The sequence below is a fragment of the Balaenoptera acutorostrata genome, chromosome 1 (assembly GCF_949987535.1).
Source record: "Balaenoptera acutorostrata chromosome 1, mBalAcu1.1, whole genome shotgun sequence".
Taxonomy (NCBI): domain Eukaryota; kingdom Metazoa; phylum Chordata; class Mammalia; order Artiodactyla; family Balaenopteridae; genus Balaenoptera; species Balaenoptera acutorostrata.
In genome coordinates this window covers 108,097,781-108,110,966 of record NC_080064.1, presented here as the reverse complement: position 1 = coordinate 108,110,966, position 13,186 = coordinate 108,097,781, and the positions used below count along the sequence as shown (strand labels likewise).

General features: G+C 42.2%; 1 long non-coding RNA gene and 1 pseudogene across 1 annotated transcript; one reads left to right on the top strand and one right to left on the bottom strand.

Moving 5' to 3' along the window:
• Positions 1-3,144: 3,144 nt before the first annotated feature.
• Positions 3,145-13,113, bottom strand: LOC130705712 (uncharacterized). Its single transcript, XR_009006068.1, has 3 exons — positions 13,006-13,113; positions 6,410-6,496; positions 3,145-3,516 (listed from the first exon to the last, which is right to left on the bottom strand). It is a non-coding gene; the product is annotated as an uncharacterized LOC130705712 (long non-coding RNA).
• Positions 9,775-10,998, top strand: LOC103010200 (heterogeneous nuclear ribonucleoprotein A1-like; annotated as a pseudogene).
• Positions 13,114-13,186: the final 73 nt, after the last annotated feature.

Genomic DNA, 13,186 nt, shown 5'->3' with positions numbered 1-13,186 from the left:
ATAAAATATTGCTTAAAGGAAATTCTACATAAAATAGTTTAATTAGGGTTTAAAATGAAGTAAAATTACAATTGGTTTTAAAGTGATATTAGTCTATCAACGATATCATCATTGAGCTGTGAAAAACTTTCCAGTTGCTAAAAAATTCTCAATGTACGCTGGTTAAGGGAATGATAAGGAGATAGTTATAAGATGTTCTTAAATATCAGTATTTTCTCTAGTCCCTTATCTTCAAACAACCCTATCTCTTGGTTAATAAGTTTGAGGAGATTTTTTGGGGGCGGGCAATATTTTCTTTCTTTGCAGGGACAATATTTGTTTGTAACAAGCTGTTTTTGTTTGTTTGCTTCAAAGAAAGTATTTCTCACCTGTCTTCATCTTCCTGTCTCATCTTACATAAATGGAGATTCTAATGCGGACACCATATTAATACCAATAGTGTTCTGCTCCTATTCCATTTGTTGGAAATCTTTGTAATAGATAAGAACTATTCTTGCATTAGAAGCTTTGCTTTGGTGGTTGTTACTTTCTTCTTTTGCTTAAGGATTATGGAAGTATAGAAGATGGCTTTCTAAACAAGCGCACTTATATCTGATTCAAGATTTTAATGAAGCATGTCTCTGGTATGTATCAAGACATAAATGATTCAGATTTTTTAAACTCCAAAATAACTGTATCACACCAACAGAAATGCCAGTATTCCAGGACTTTAAAACAGCATGGAAGACCAGAGTGGTGGACCATTTAACATTGATACTGTAAATCATTCTTCTGTGGGCAATGTGGAGCCAATAGAGACGTTTAAATAAGGAAATGACAAAGATGTATAGACACAGACGTGACCGGTAAGAGTTGTAGAGAGTATTAAGCCCACCTCCTTCTGCCAAAAGGTCAGCAACTTCAGCTTGAGTCACTGACAATCACATAGGAAGTTGATTAATGAAGGAAAAAAGGCTGGGAGAGAGGCATGCAAACATCTGTTGTTTCCCCCTCATCATCCAGTCACCTTTTTCTGGTAAAAACAGTTCCAAGTCTCCTTTGAAGAACTACCTGTACCCCTTTATCTCATGTGGGTGGGTGTGACTTCCCCCTGAACTCCAGAGATGGTTGGAAATGATTTCTTATTAACTTAAAAAAACACGTCTCATCTTGCAAATGACCGAGGCCCAGGATTTGTTTATATGGGGGAAATCTTTGTTTCTAGATATACTGAGTGGTAAAGAGATAGAACTGCTATAGCCATCGTGTGACCCAGGGAGGAGCTAGGAGTCAACAGATAAAGTTTCACGGAGAAGGCAAAAGAGTGAGAGATGGAGCTGGAGGCTTCAAAAGAACCAGAAACCATTATTATCTGAGCTTCTACCCAGCTAAGCCTTCTGAAGTTTTCAATTACACGGGCTAATTAATTCCTTTTCTTTTTTCATATTAAGCCAGCTTGAGTCAGTTTTCTGCCATTTGCAACAAAGTTCTAAATGATATTCAGGGGAAAAAAAGCCATCAATCAGGACTGAGGTGATGGTGAGAAGTCATGAAGGAAAAACAGTTTCAATCTCCCATGCTACCATGTTGTATGATATTATCCATGCAAAATGTCACACAAATTACTACCCCTTCCCCAATGAGTTTAGCAGTATAATATCTGTGGCTCATAGTGTAGGCTCAGATGTCAGACAGACATGGGTCCACATTCAGACTACCTAGACTCTGCCCTTAAGATCTGTGCATCCTTGGACAAGTTACTTATCTTCTGTTCTCTAACCTCAGTTTCTTTCTCTATGAAATGGTGATAGGACCTTCAACTTAAGTTACTAGGAGGATTAAATGACACACTGCATGAGAAAGATTTAGCATAATGTTAGGTATAATGTTATTGATAGTTTCTCTTTTCCAAGCTTGCTGGAGATTATCACTGGGGAAAAATTTTGTTGGAAGTGAAACTACCAATGTTACCTGCCTCCATATTTATCTTTACCTCCTTTCCCTTCTTAATGGAAAGAGGTGACCCTTAATGAAAGAGGATTTCAGGCTCTCTCTGCCTAAGACAGATCTTAGTTGGAGAGGTGACACATCTCCTGTCCAAGACTGATACTTCCTCCTTTCTTCTTTATCACAACTCCCATTTCCTTAGAGATTTTGCCCCATCAATGATACCTCTTTGTGTTAATTGTCCCCGCCCCACCTTGCAGCTGGCAATTTTCTCCCATTTTGTAAAAAACTCTCCCAGAACAAAATAATCCCCTCCTATCAGGAGTTCTCAAAGTGTGATCCGAAGAACTCCTATATCAGAATCACCTGCGGACCAGCTAAGCCTCTGGTTACCTCGCCATCACCCTCTCTCCCGTGTATGCTGAGGATATTTCACTTTCCCATGTTCCTCAAATCTTTAAGAAGTACCAAACCTAACCCCCCACCCCACTGATTTTGCAGAAAAAAAGAAACTATCCCCCCCAAAACCCCTCTAATTCCCACACTATAAATGTAACTCCACTTATGCCTATTCTTTCTTCTTTCCCACCTGTCAACATTGACAATATGTACCTTCTCCTTCTGAGGCTAATGACTTTTACATTTATTTCTCATCTTTTCCTACCCTCTTAAGCACTTTACTCGATTATCCTGTCTCTTGTATTTTCAGCCTCTCCCTATCTATAGCCTTCTTTCTATCAACATTTAAACAAACATAGAAACTTCTCCCATCTTCAAAAGACAGTTCTCCCTTAACTTCCTGAATCAAACACCTCCCGATACTGTACTTGTTCACCTCCTCTTCTCAGCTAAACTTCTTGAAGATGTCTACACTTACTTCCCACTCACTACCCACTTCTATTTAATTTTCACCCCACTATTTCACTGAAACCACTCTCACTTTAGTGACCAAAGAATATTTTGTCAAATCCAGGAGACACTTGGTCCGTCCATCACTTGACCTCTCAGATCCATTTGACACTGCTGTCCATTCCCTTCTTCTTCAAACCTTTCTTCTCTTGGCTTCCTTGATACCTAAGTCTTTTCTATCTCTGCCACTCCTTATCATTCTCCTTCTCAGGCCTCTCTTTCTCTGCCCTTCCCTTAAATGGTGGTGTTCCCTACATTACTGAGCAATGGCTCGCTGCCTGATATGCATAGAAGCCAGTACTATGGCACTGATTTTTGAGAAAAGAAAGAACTTTATCACGAGGTCGACTGACAAAGAGACAGGAGGCAAGGTTCTCAAACCTGTCTCCTCAACCCAGAGTCTGGGGTGAAATTTAAGGGGTTAGTGGAATTTCAAACCTGGATGGTGATTGGTTAGTCTTGAATTAGTCCATATGAGCTACTCATGCTGCTGGAAGCCAGCTTTTCCTTATTGAAGGACTTCTCACTTTGTAAAGGGCTCTGGTGGCAAGATTTCTATTCTTTGAGTTCTGTAGACTGAAGATTCTTGGTTCCAAGGTCATCCTGGAGACACAGGTTCCTGTCTTGCACATGCACAGTGCTATCTCTGTAAAATGACTCCAGCTTTGATTAATCAACAACCTGTTTTAAGGAAGTAAAACAGTTTAAGCCGGTGCTCTTGCAGTTTGATTAATCAACAGCCTATTTAAAGAGACAAAAACAGTTGAAGCTGGTCGATGTTTTACGTGCTATTTCAATTCCCCCCTTTTTCTTTGTACATTCCTCAGTCTTGAGGCAAATAGGGCAGTGACCATTCTAGCTGTTCCTGCTGATTGGGGGTGTGATTTTTATAACAGGAAGGAAATTGTTTTGCATCTAATTATAAATATTTGCAAATTCTAGCTTGAACTCTTGTCTTGAGCAATCATCATGTGAGTGGGGGAGGCCTTTTTAAATATACATGATAAGACAATAAGTACAAAATCTGATGAGTGAAAGGATTAACCCTAAGATACAAAGAAGTATGACTCCTTTAACAGTCCTTCAGAAACAGACCTTACTCCTTTGGGAATCCATGAAAACATGTTATAGTATCTAATTCTTCTACAATATGAGCTACTCATGCTGCATGATCATTTTCAAAACTGTAATAATACTTCGTCTTAAGGAAGGGTTTCCCATATAACATTTCATAAGGGCTCATTTGGAGCTTGCTTCTAGGGGCTACTTTTACCCTAAGCAGGGCAACTCGTAAGACCTTATCCCAAGTTAAGTTGGTTTCTTGACATATTTTGGTGATTGTCTTTTTTAAGGTAGGATTCACCTTCTCAGTCTTTCCCGTAGACTGAGGTCTCCATGAAGCATGTAACTTTCACTATATTCCGAGGGTCTGAGACACCCCTTGAGTTATCTTGGCTATGAAATCTCCTCCATTGCCAATTTGAATAGAAAGAGGCAACCCAAAAGGAGGGATGATTTCTTTTAGTAGGCCTTTGTTACCTCGGAAGCTTTCTCTGTTCAGCATAGAAATGCTTCGACCCATCCTGTGAAGGTGTCCACAAATATGAGCAAATGTCTATTATTTCCCATGGTTCTTGGCATAACAGTAAAGTCTACTTACCAATCATCTCCTGGTTTTGTCCCTCAGGCTTGCACCCCTTTTATTATCAGGCATGGCCTGGTTTTAGGATTGTTTCTGATGCAGACCAGGCAATTTTGTATTACTTTTTGGATGGTCCTTTGAATTTGCGAACCAACAATAAACCTTTGTAGCCAATGATAGGTTGCATCCCTCCCATAATGGGCTCCTAGATGTAGATGAGTAATAATTCTTTCCATTAAATGCTCAGGTGTAAGCACTAGTCCCTATTCCTTATAAATCCACCCTTATTTGGTTGTTTGGTACTGATTACCATCTAAGTCTTCCGAGAGTCATCATGAAATCCCCATTAGTCTGCTCTCTCTAGATCCATTTCCATTTCTGACTGCCTGTTTTATAGCCCGATCAGCCAAATTATTTCCTTTAGCTATATAACTATCAGTCTTTTGGTGGCCCGGGCAATGTACTATGGCTACTTCTTTCAGCATTATAACAGAGTCTAATATGGCCAGTATCTCCTCTCTGTGTTTCTTTCCTTCCTGATATAGTACACCTCTCTTTCCATATGGCCCCATGGGCATGCACTACAGAGAAGGCATACTTAGAATCAGTATAAATGGTAACCTTGGGGACTTCCCTTGTGGTCCAGTGGTTAAGACTCCGTGCTTCCACTGCAGGGGGCATGGGTTCAATCCCTGGTCAGGGAACTAAGATCCCACATGCAACATGGCATGGCCAAAAAAAAAAAAAAAAAAAGCAAAAACACTATTAAAAATAAATAAATAAATGGTTACATTTTCCTTAGCTCCAAGGTGCAGGGCTCTCACGAGGGCTATGAGCTCTGCCTTTTGGGCAGATGTACCTGGAGGAGGGCTTCTGCTTCTAGGACTTCCTGATGAGTTACTATTGCATACCCAGCCTTTCGAAGTCCCCAGTCCATGAAGCTGCTCCCATGCATAAACATTTCCACATCTGGCTTTTCTAAAGGCTGATCAGTCAGGTCAGGTCTGCTAGAATAGACTTCTTCAATTTTTTTATGGTATGGAATGCCTTATGGCATTCCGGAGTGCAGCTTAATGGTCCATTGTCATTTCCTCTAAGAGCCTCATATGGGAGTTTGGCCATGTGTCCAAAGTTAGGAATCCAAATATGACAAAACCCAGCCATTCCTAAGAATCCTTGCAATTGCCTTCTGGTGGTGGGTACAACCACCCTAGCTAATGCTTCCCTTCGATCCGGCAGTCAGCTTCTTTGTCCTTTTGATAACTCAAATCCTAGATATTTTACAGTTGGTTGAGAAATTTGCACTTTTCCCTTGGACTTTATATCCCTGGTCTGCCAAAAATTTTAAGTGAGGATTGTATTTTGGTCTGAAGCTTCCTTACTTTTACTAGCATCCACATATTGAAGTAACATTCCCTCATTTAATTGGAGGTCCCTTAAGTCCTTGGCTAAGGCTTCCCTGAAGATGGTGGGACCATTCTTAAATCCTTGTGGGAGTGCCATCCAACAATATTGTTGTTTTATATTAGTCTCTGGATCATCCCATTCAAAGGCAAACAGTTCCTGGGACTCAGGACTTGGGGATATGCAATAAAAGGCATCTTTTATATCCAGAATTGTAAACCAGCAAAATTCTCCAGATAAAGCTGTATAAGGATTTGGCACACTGAATGTATCCTCTACAATTTGGTTAATGGCTCCCAAATCCTGCACAAAACGATAATCTTTTGTCCCAGGTTTTCATACCGGCAGGATTGGAGTGTTATATGGGGAATGACAAGGTCAGATTAATTGGGATTTAAGACAGGTGGTTAGCAGAGGCTTTATACCTTCTTTCACATGCCTCTTTAAAGGACACTGCTTTAAATTTAGAGCCTTGGTGCCTGGACAGAGTTCTGCTACTATTGGGTCAGCCCAAACATATGCTCTTACCTTTTGTAGAATTTCTTCAGGGACTTCTGGTTGAGGCTCGTCTCCCAGGTGTAATAGTGCAGCTTGGAGGGTGCAGGCTTGCTTTTTCTGCAGAGAAAGTCATTTAATTTTGTTAGTAGACCTTGCCTCAAGAAGGGAGTAGGGCATTCAGGCACATATGGAAAGCTGTGCTTTAAATATGCTTTTTTCCAATTATACAGATCAGAGATAGAAAAGGAGGAGGGCGCATATACAGATCCCCTGGGTTGACCTTGGTCATTTAGACCTGTGGGAACTTGTCTCCATGGATATTGCCCTGCCTGAGGCAGAGTACCCCCTGGGTCAAACTGAGTACCCTCGCGGGTATGGGGAGGGGAGACCCTGTTGACTCTCTGGTAAGGAAGGGTACAGGGCTGGGGCCAGACCTGGGGCTCTAGGAGGATTGCTGGTGGAAGCCTCGGCACCACTCAGAGGGATTTCCCCCTTCATAAGGCGGGGGAATGGCGGGAGGCACCAAAGGAGGAGCCAAATGTAGTTACCTCGAGATCATCACTGGGCTCTGACTCAGGGAAAACAGGTTTTTTCTGAGGGTCTTCCTCTGAACCATAACTTTACATATCTTCTGCAAATTCTTATTCTGATACAGAGACTCAGGTTTCGCTGCTGAACAAAATAACTTAGAAAAACCAGTCAAGGTCAAACGTCGTGAGCCCACTACTTGTACTTGCCTACTCCTGATCTGAAGAAAGTTGATAACCACAGTGCAAGGCAGAGCTGATGGTAGGACAGCCAAGGGTTCTCCATCTGGGAGTTCCTTCTCTCAAGAAAAACAAGCCCTTCGTGAAGTCTGAGTTTTGCAGCTGGCTGACCAGATTTCCTTCACTATATTGCTCAAAATAGTGAGTGTGTGTGTGTGTGTGTGTGTGTGTGTGTGATACACACACACACACACACACACACACACACTTAAAAGCAGTTCAATGCTAGCTCCTTGATAGTCTGGCTCATACAAAAGAGGGTTAAAATTCTCAATGAAGAAAAACTAAAATGTGTCTAATTGTAAAAGACTCCTCCCTTGCAAGAAACAGGGATAAAACTGATTTTTGTCCCATTTCTCCTCTCTTTTGCAAACCAAGTCTAATTGTAAAATAGTCTTACAATTAGAAGACCCATTCTTGGGTCATTTTCCCCTGACCCCAGCTGATACTGGGCCAGGCAGTGTTACAAAAGAAAATCATTTTCTTCTTTTTCATAACTCCAGTATACCATACACAGTAGGAAGTCAAATAGAACACCAAGAACATAATACATTAAAAATTACAGAATAAAAGCACATCGCTAAAAGAACCATATTGTTATCAGAAAGGACAGGTACAAACAGAACAAAGCACAAACTTACTGACAGAGATCTACACCCAGATGATTCTAGTTATTATCTGCATTAGAAACATTATCTCCATCTTCAAAATACTTCAATCTTCTCAGGCCATTCTCTAGATGTATTTAAGAGCTATTTTCACAAAAATGTTCTTATCAAGTTTTGCTTGTGTTTTGGAAGATTTTTTGCTTTATTTTACAGTTGGATAAATGTAGGCCAAGTTTGACTATTGTATTTATTTAAACTGCAAGTAATTATATATTGTAAAATCACTGTTTGTCCTGTTACTACCTTAACAATCTCAACCTTCCTAAAATATCTATTTGTCTAATAACGTTGCCCCACTTGTTTTGTTTCTCTTTAATCTGTCTTTCGTCAAATCACTCTAAAGACACAAAGCTTTGCTTTTTAATCCATGCTGACCTCCCATTTGGAAATTGATGATTTCTCCTAGCTCCCATTTCACTGATTTTACTCCTTATATTTCCTAATTACTTTTACTGTGCTTACTCTATTCCTTAGACTGATTGATATGATCATGTTTTTCTTTCTTTTTTCCCCCCTTCCTGTTAAATTAGCAGGGGTACTGTTGACATTCCCCATTTTGGAAGTGTTTTTTCCTCAGGATAACCAGAGCAAAATGACAGGCAGCAGATTCAGCAAAGCTTTGCTGCAGTCATCCAATAGTTAACCCTATTGGCCAATTCCTCACAAATAAAACAGTCACCGACAAACATAGACAGGCAGAGAAATCCAAAGACTGCAGACTCTAACCCAGGGTTTTGGACTCTAATCCTCTGAGTACTTCAGCAGCTGTAACCTTTTATACTGGCTCCCTTAGGGTGGAGCTTGAACCCACAAACCTGACTTGCCTCCGGAAATGTTGCCACCAGAGCCCTTTACAAAGTGAGAAGTCCTTCAATAAGAAAAACCAGGCTTCCAGCAGCATGAGTAGCTCATATGGACTAATTCAAGACTAGCCAATCAGCTTCCAGGTTTGAAATTTCTCTAACCCCTTAAACTTTGCCCCGACGACAGATCAAGGACACAAGTTTGAGAGCCTTGCCTCTCGCCTCCTTATCAGTCGACCTCAAGATAAAGCTCTTTTCTCAAAAGCCAGTGCCATAGTATTGGCCTCTATGTGGGTTGCGCAGCGAGCCCTTGCTCCGTAACACTCAGAGTCCTGCCCTAGCCCCCTGTTTCTCTCCTACTCGACTCACTCACCCTGGGAATCTTAACCGCTCCTATTGTTTCAATTAATAACTATGCGTGGAGGAGTTCCACCTATATATTCCTACGCCAAACTTATCCTGAGTTCCAGATCCATGAAATCTAGAGGGCATTTGTACTTACATGCCTCACAGGTAACCTCATGATGTACATATTCAAAATTAACTTGCTACTTTCTGCTCAACCTCCTTCCGGGTAAAAGGCATCCTCTGCAAGTTGCCCGACCTAGGAACTAAGAAGTCATCCTTGACGCCATCCTCCCTCTCACTCTCTGTTGTTAACTCTCCCCCCTAAAGATTTCACACCTGGAAGCCTGCAACAGCCTGAACTTTCTCCAGTTTTGCCCCCTTCCAATCCAGGGTGATATCCTGGAGGAAAAGATCACAGTTACACTAGCTATTAGGTTCTAAATATTTGCTGTGGTTAAGTTTAAAATTAAGCTCCAAGCTTCCTATCAGCCAAGGCAAAAATGAAGGAAAAGTAATCTTCATACGTTTTAATGTTTGTTCTAATGCTAACACTAAAACAAATTTCTCAAGAGGCGATTTATATAGGGAGCAATAAGTGATGTAATGAACAATGCCCTCAACAACATTCCTACAATACATTCTATAATTTCATTCTGCAAGTATTTATGGAGTACTTATGACTCAAGCACTGTGTTCACTACTGGAGATAAAACAGTGAATGTGAGATACGTGCGGTAGATTACTCCTTTCTGCTCGTGGACGCCGCCGAGTAAGCATCGTTGACGTCTCCCCTCACCTCCACTGCCGTCATGTCTAAGTCAGAGTCACCCAAAGAGCCTGAACAGCTGCGGAAGCTCTTCATCGGAGGTTTGAGCTTTGAAACAACCGATGATAGTCTGAGGAGCCATTTTGAGCAATGGGGAACGCTCACAGATTGCGTGGTAATGTGGGATCCAAACACCAAACGCTCCAGAGGCTTCAGGTTTGTCACATATGCCATTGCAGAGGAGGTGGATATGGCCATGAATGCAAGGCCACACAAAGTGGATGGAAGAGTTGTGGAACCAAAGAGGGCTGTCTCAAGAGAAGATTCTCAAAGACCTGGTGCCCACTTAACTGTGAAAAAGATTTTGTTGGTGGCATTAAAGAAGACACTGAAGAACATCACCTAAGAGATTATTTTGAACAGTATGGGAAAATTGAAGTGATTGAAATCATGACTGATCGAGGCAGTGGCAAAAAGAGAGGCTTTGCTTTCGTAAGCTTTGATGACCATGACTCTGTAGACAAGATTGTCATTCAGAAATACCACACTGTGAATGGCCACAACTGTGAAGTAAGGAAAGCCCTACCAAAGCAAGAGATGCCTAGTGCCTCATCCAGCCGAAGAGGTCGAAGTGGTTCTGGAAACTTTGGTGGTGGTCGGGGAGGTGGTTTTGGTGGGAATGACAACTTTGGTCATGGAGGAAACTTCAGTGGTCGAGGAAACAATTTTGGAGGTGGTGGAAGCTACAATGATTTTGGCAGTTACAACAATCAATCTTCAAATTTTGGACCCATGAAAGGAGGAAACTTTGGAGGCAGAAGTTCTGGCCCTTATGGTGGTAGAGGCCAGTACTTTGCCAAACCACGAAATCAAGGTGGCTATGGCGGTTCCAGCAGCAGCAATAGCTATGGCAGTGGCAGAAGGTTTTGATTACTGCCAGGAAACAAAGCTTAGCAGGAGAGGAGAGCCAGAGAAGTGACAGGGAAGCTACAGGTTACAACAGATTTGTGAACTCAGCCAAGCACAGTGGTGGCAGGGCCTAGCTGCTACAAAGAAGACATGTTTTAGACAATACTCATGTGTATGGGCAAAAAAACTCGAGGACTGTATTTGTGACTAATTGTATAACAGGTTATTTTAGTTTCTGTTCTGTGGAAAGTGTAAAGCATTCCAACAAAGGGTTTTAATGTAGTTTTTTTTTTTTTTTGCACCCATGCTGTTGATTGCTAAATGTAATAGTCTGATCATGATGCTGAATAAATGTGTCTTTTTTAAAAACAAAAAACACAAAACAAAAACAGTGAATGTGGTTGTTCCTTATCTCATAATTCAAACCAAGTTTTGGCATAATATTAAAGCCAACCCTCTGAGGACAATTTGGTGGGAAGAGGGCTTATTTCCCAAGCCAAACCTGCCTGATGATAAAGCCAAGGTCACAATATCAGTTGCTCAGTCCCCCACAACCTACCACCACCCCCACCCTTGCCACTCTGCAGCCCCAGAGCATGATTTCAGGATTTCTAGCCTTTCTTTTAAACTGCAATTTACTAACACTACCAGCACCACCGTACATAACACACCAAATATTTACAGGGCTTCCTAAGTGTTGTCTCACATGTGCTGACAAACAGTGCCACATGGAATCCGTCATTTTCCAACCTCACTTGCTCTGGCTTCCTGCAGAGATCTGTTGCAAAGCCAGCCACAGCACTACCCCTCACCTCAACTACACACGGCACCCCGGCAGCACAGGTTTATCCAGGTCAAAGGTGCTGCTCATGATGCCTGACAGGTCTGTGCTGAGGTTGCCAGGGTAAGGGTGTGGACTAGGGTGGCCTGTCCATTATGCAGAAGGGAATGGCATCCAGATGCCAACATTACATTGCCTTGAAGCTGCTCTGATGTGCTAGCACAACCAGGACTGCTGAAGCTGCTCAAACACCAGGGCCCTTCTGCACTAAAGTTATACCATGTTTTCACTCAACTGCTGAGAACAGCTTTCCCCACTGAGGTTACATTTCGTTACACAGGTTCCGAAGCTGAGTTGTCTGGTGCTCCTGATAACTTACTTCAGCTAGAAAAACAGCTTTCAGTTTTTAATAGTATCAGGGCACACAGTAAGACTCTGAGAAGTGAGTCCATGGGCTAGGCCAGGGGGAAAACTGTGACAATGTGCAGTGTTCCAAACTGACCCTTCCCGACAGTAGGACATTCAGACTTTTCTAGCTTGGTGAACTAGTTTAGACTCAGGTCAGGAGCCATACTCCATAAGCATGTTGCCCTCACATGTTGCTCAGTTTGATTCAATGATAGAATTTAGAATGATAAAAGAATTGGTTGGATGGTGTTAAAAAGAAAACCACAGGCCCAAAGTGGCATCACTAGTGCTATAGCCCATGATACCAAACCTAGATTTATTATCTAGGTTTAGTACCCATGTCTAATTGCAGTTTCTGCCTCCCCCAGAAATGTAATGTTAATGGACCAGTATGGAATTTTCTGGTTAAGCACCAGTAAGGTAACCTGTCACGTGGTCCCTCTCCATCAACCCCCATTCCCACCCCCAGAAGAGGCAATCTGCATGATAAAACCCTTGCGGGCCCCCTTCCCAGAAGGGGAACCCTTCTTTTCTTTTTTTAGTGCCTTCTTGCCCCACCCTCCTTCTGCCTATTAAAAGCCTTCCATTTTGTACAACCACTCCCAGCATTCTTCTAGTTGCTAGACGGGATGCTGCCCAATTCATGAATAGTTGAATAAAGCCAATTAGATCTTCAAACTGACTGCTGAATTTGGTTTTTTTAATGTCAACATATTCCGACTCTCCTCACAACTTGACCTTTGCCTTGAGATGGACACAGATGGTTTCACTGTGCTCTGTTGCAAAGATCTGGAATAGTGGTTTGGGGCCGCTGTACATTCATGAGAAACCAGACCAGCAGGTGGTTGAGGCTTAGCTAAGGTGCTTAGTCACTGGGACATCTGCACGCAGAGCCTGGATTTTCCCACAGGAAATATTCTGGATGTAAATAAACACATCAATGAGCTTGAAGTTCTATACGTTTGCAACGATTTAAGCCTCTTTAAACATAGAAGGGAAATAGCAAATGAAAATTAAATATAAAGCGCCTAATGCCGCCCTTCGCAAACGGTACGTGGCTCTTAATTCAGGAACCCCAACTTCCAGGACTTCAAGGAAGTCTTCTACACTCAGTAGACCCAAAATAAACCGGCTTCACTACCCAATTCTATCTACCTCTGTCTTCATGTCTCTTACCCAATCAGCTTGGCAAACTAGCGGATTCACTCCTACACACGCTGGCCGCCAGTTCTCGTGACTTCCAACCTGCCGGCCGGAGGGGCTAGGCCCACTGCCGGGGGCGGGGTAATACCTCCCGGGGAGGGCCCGCTGCGCGCAGCCTTGTGGGAGTTGTAGTTCTCTCAACTCAGAGCCTCCG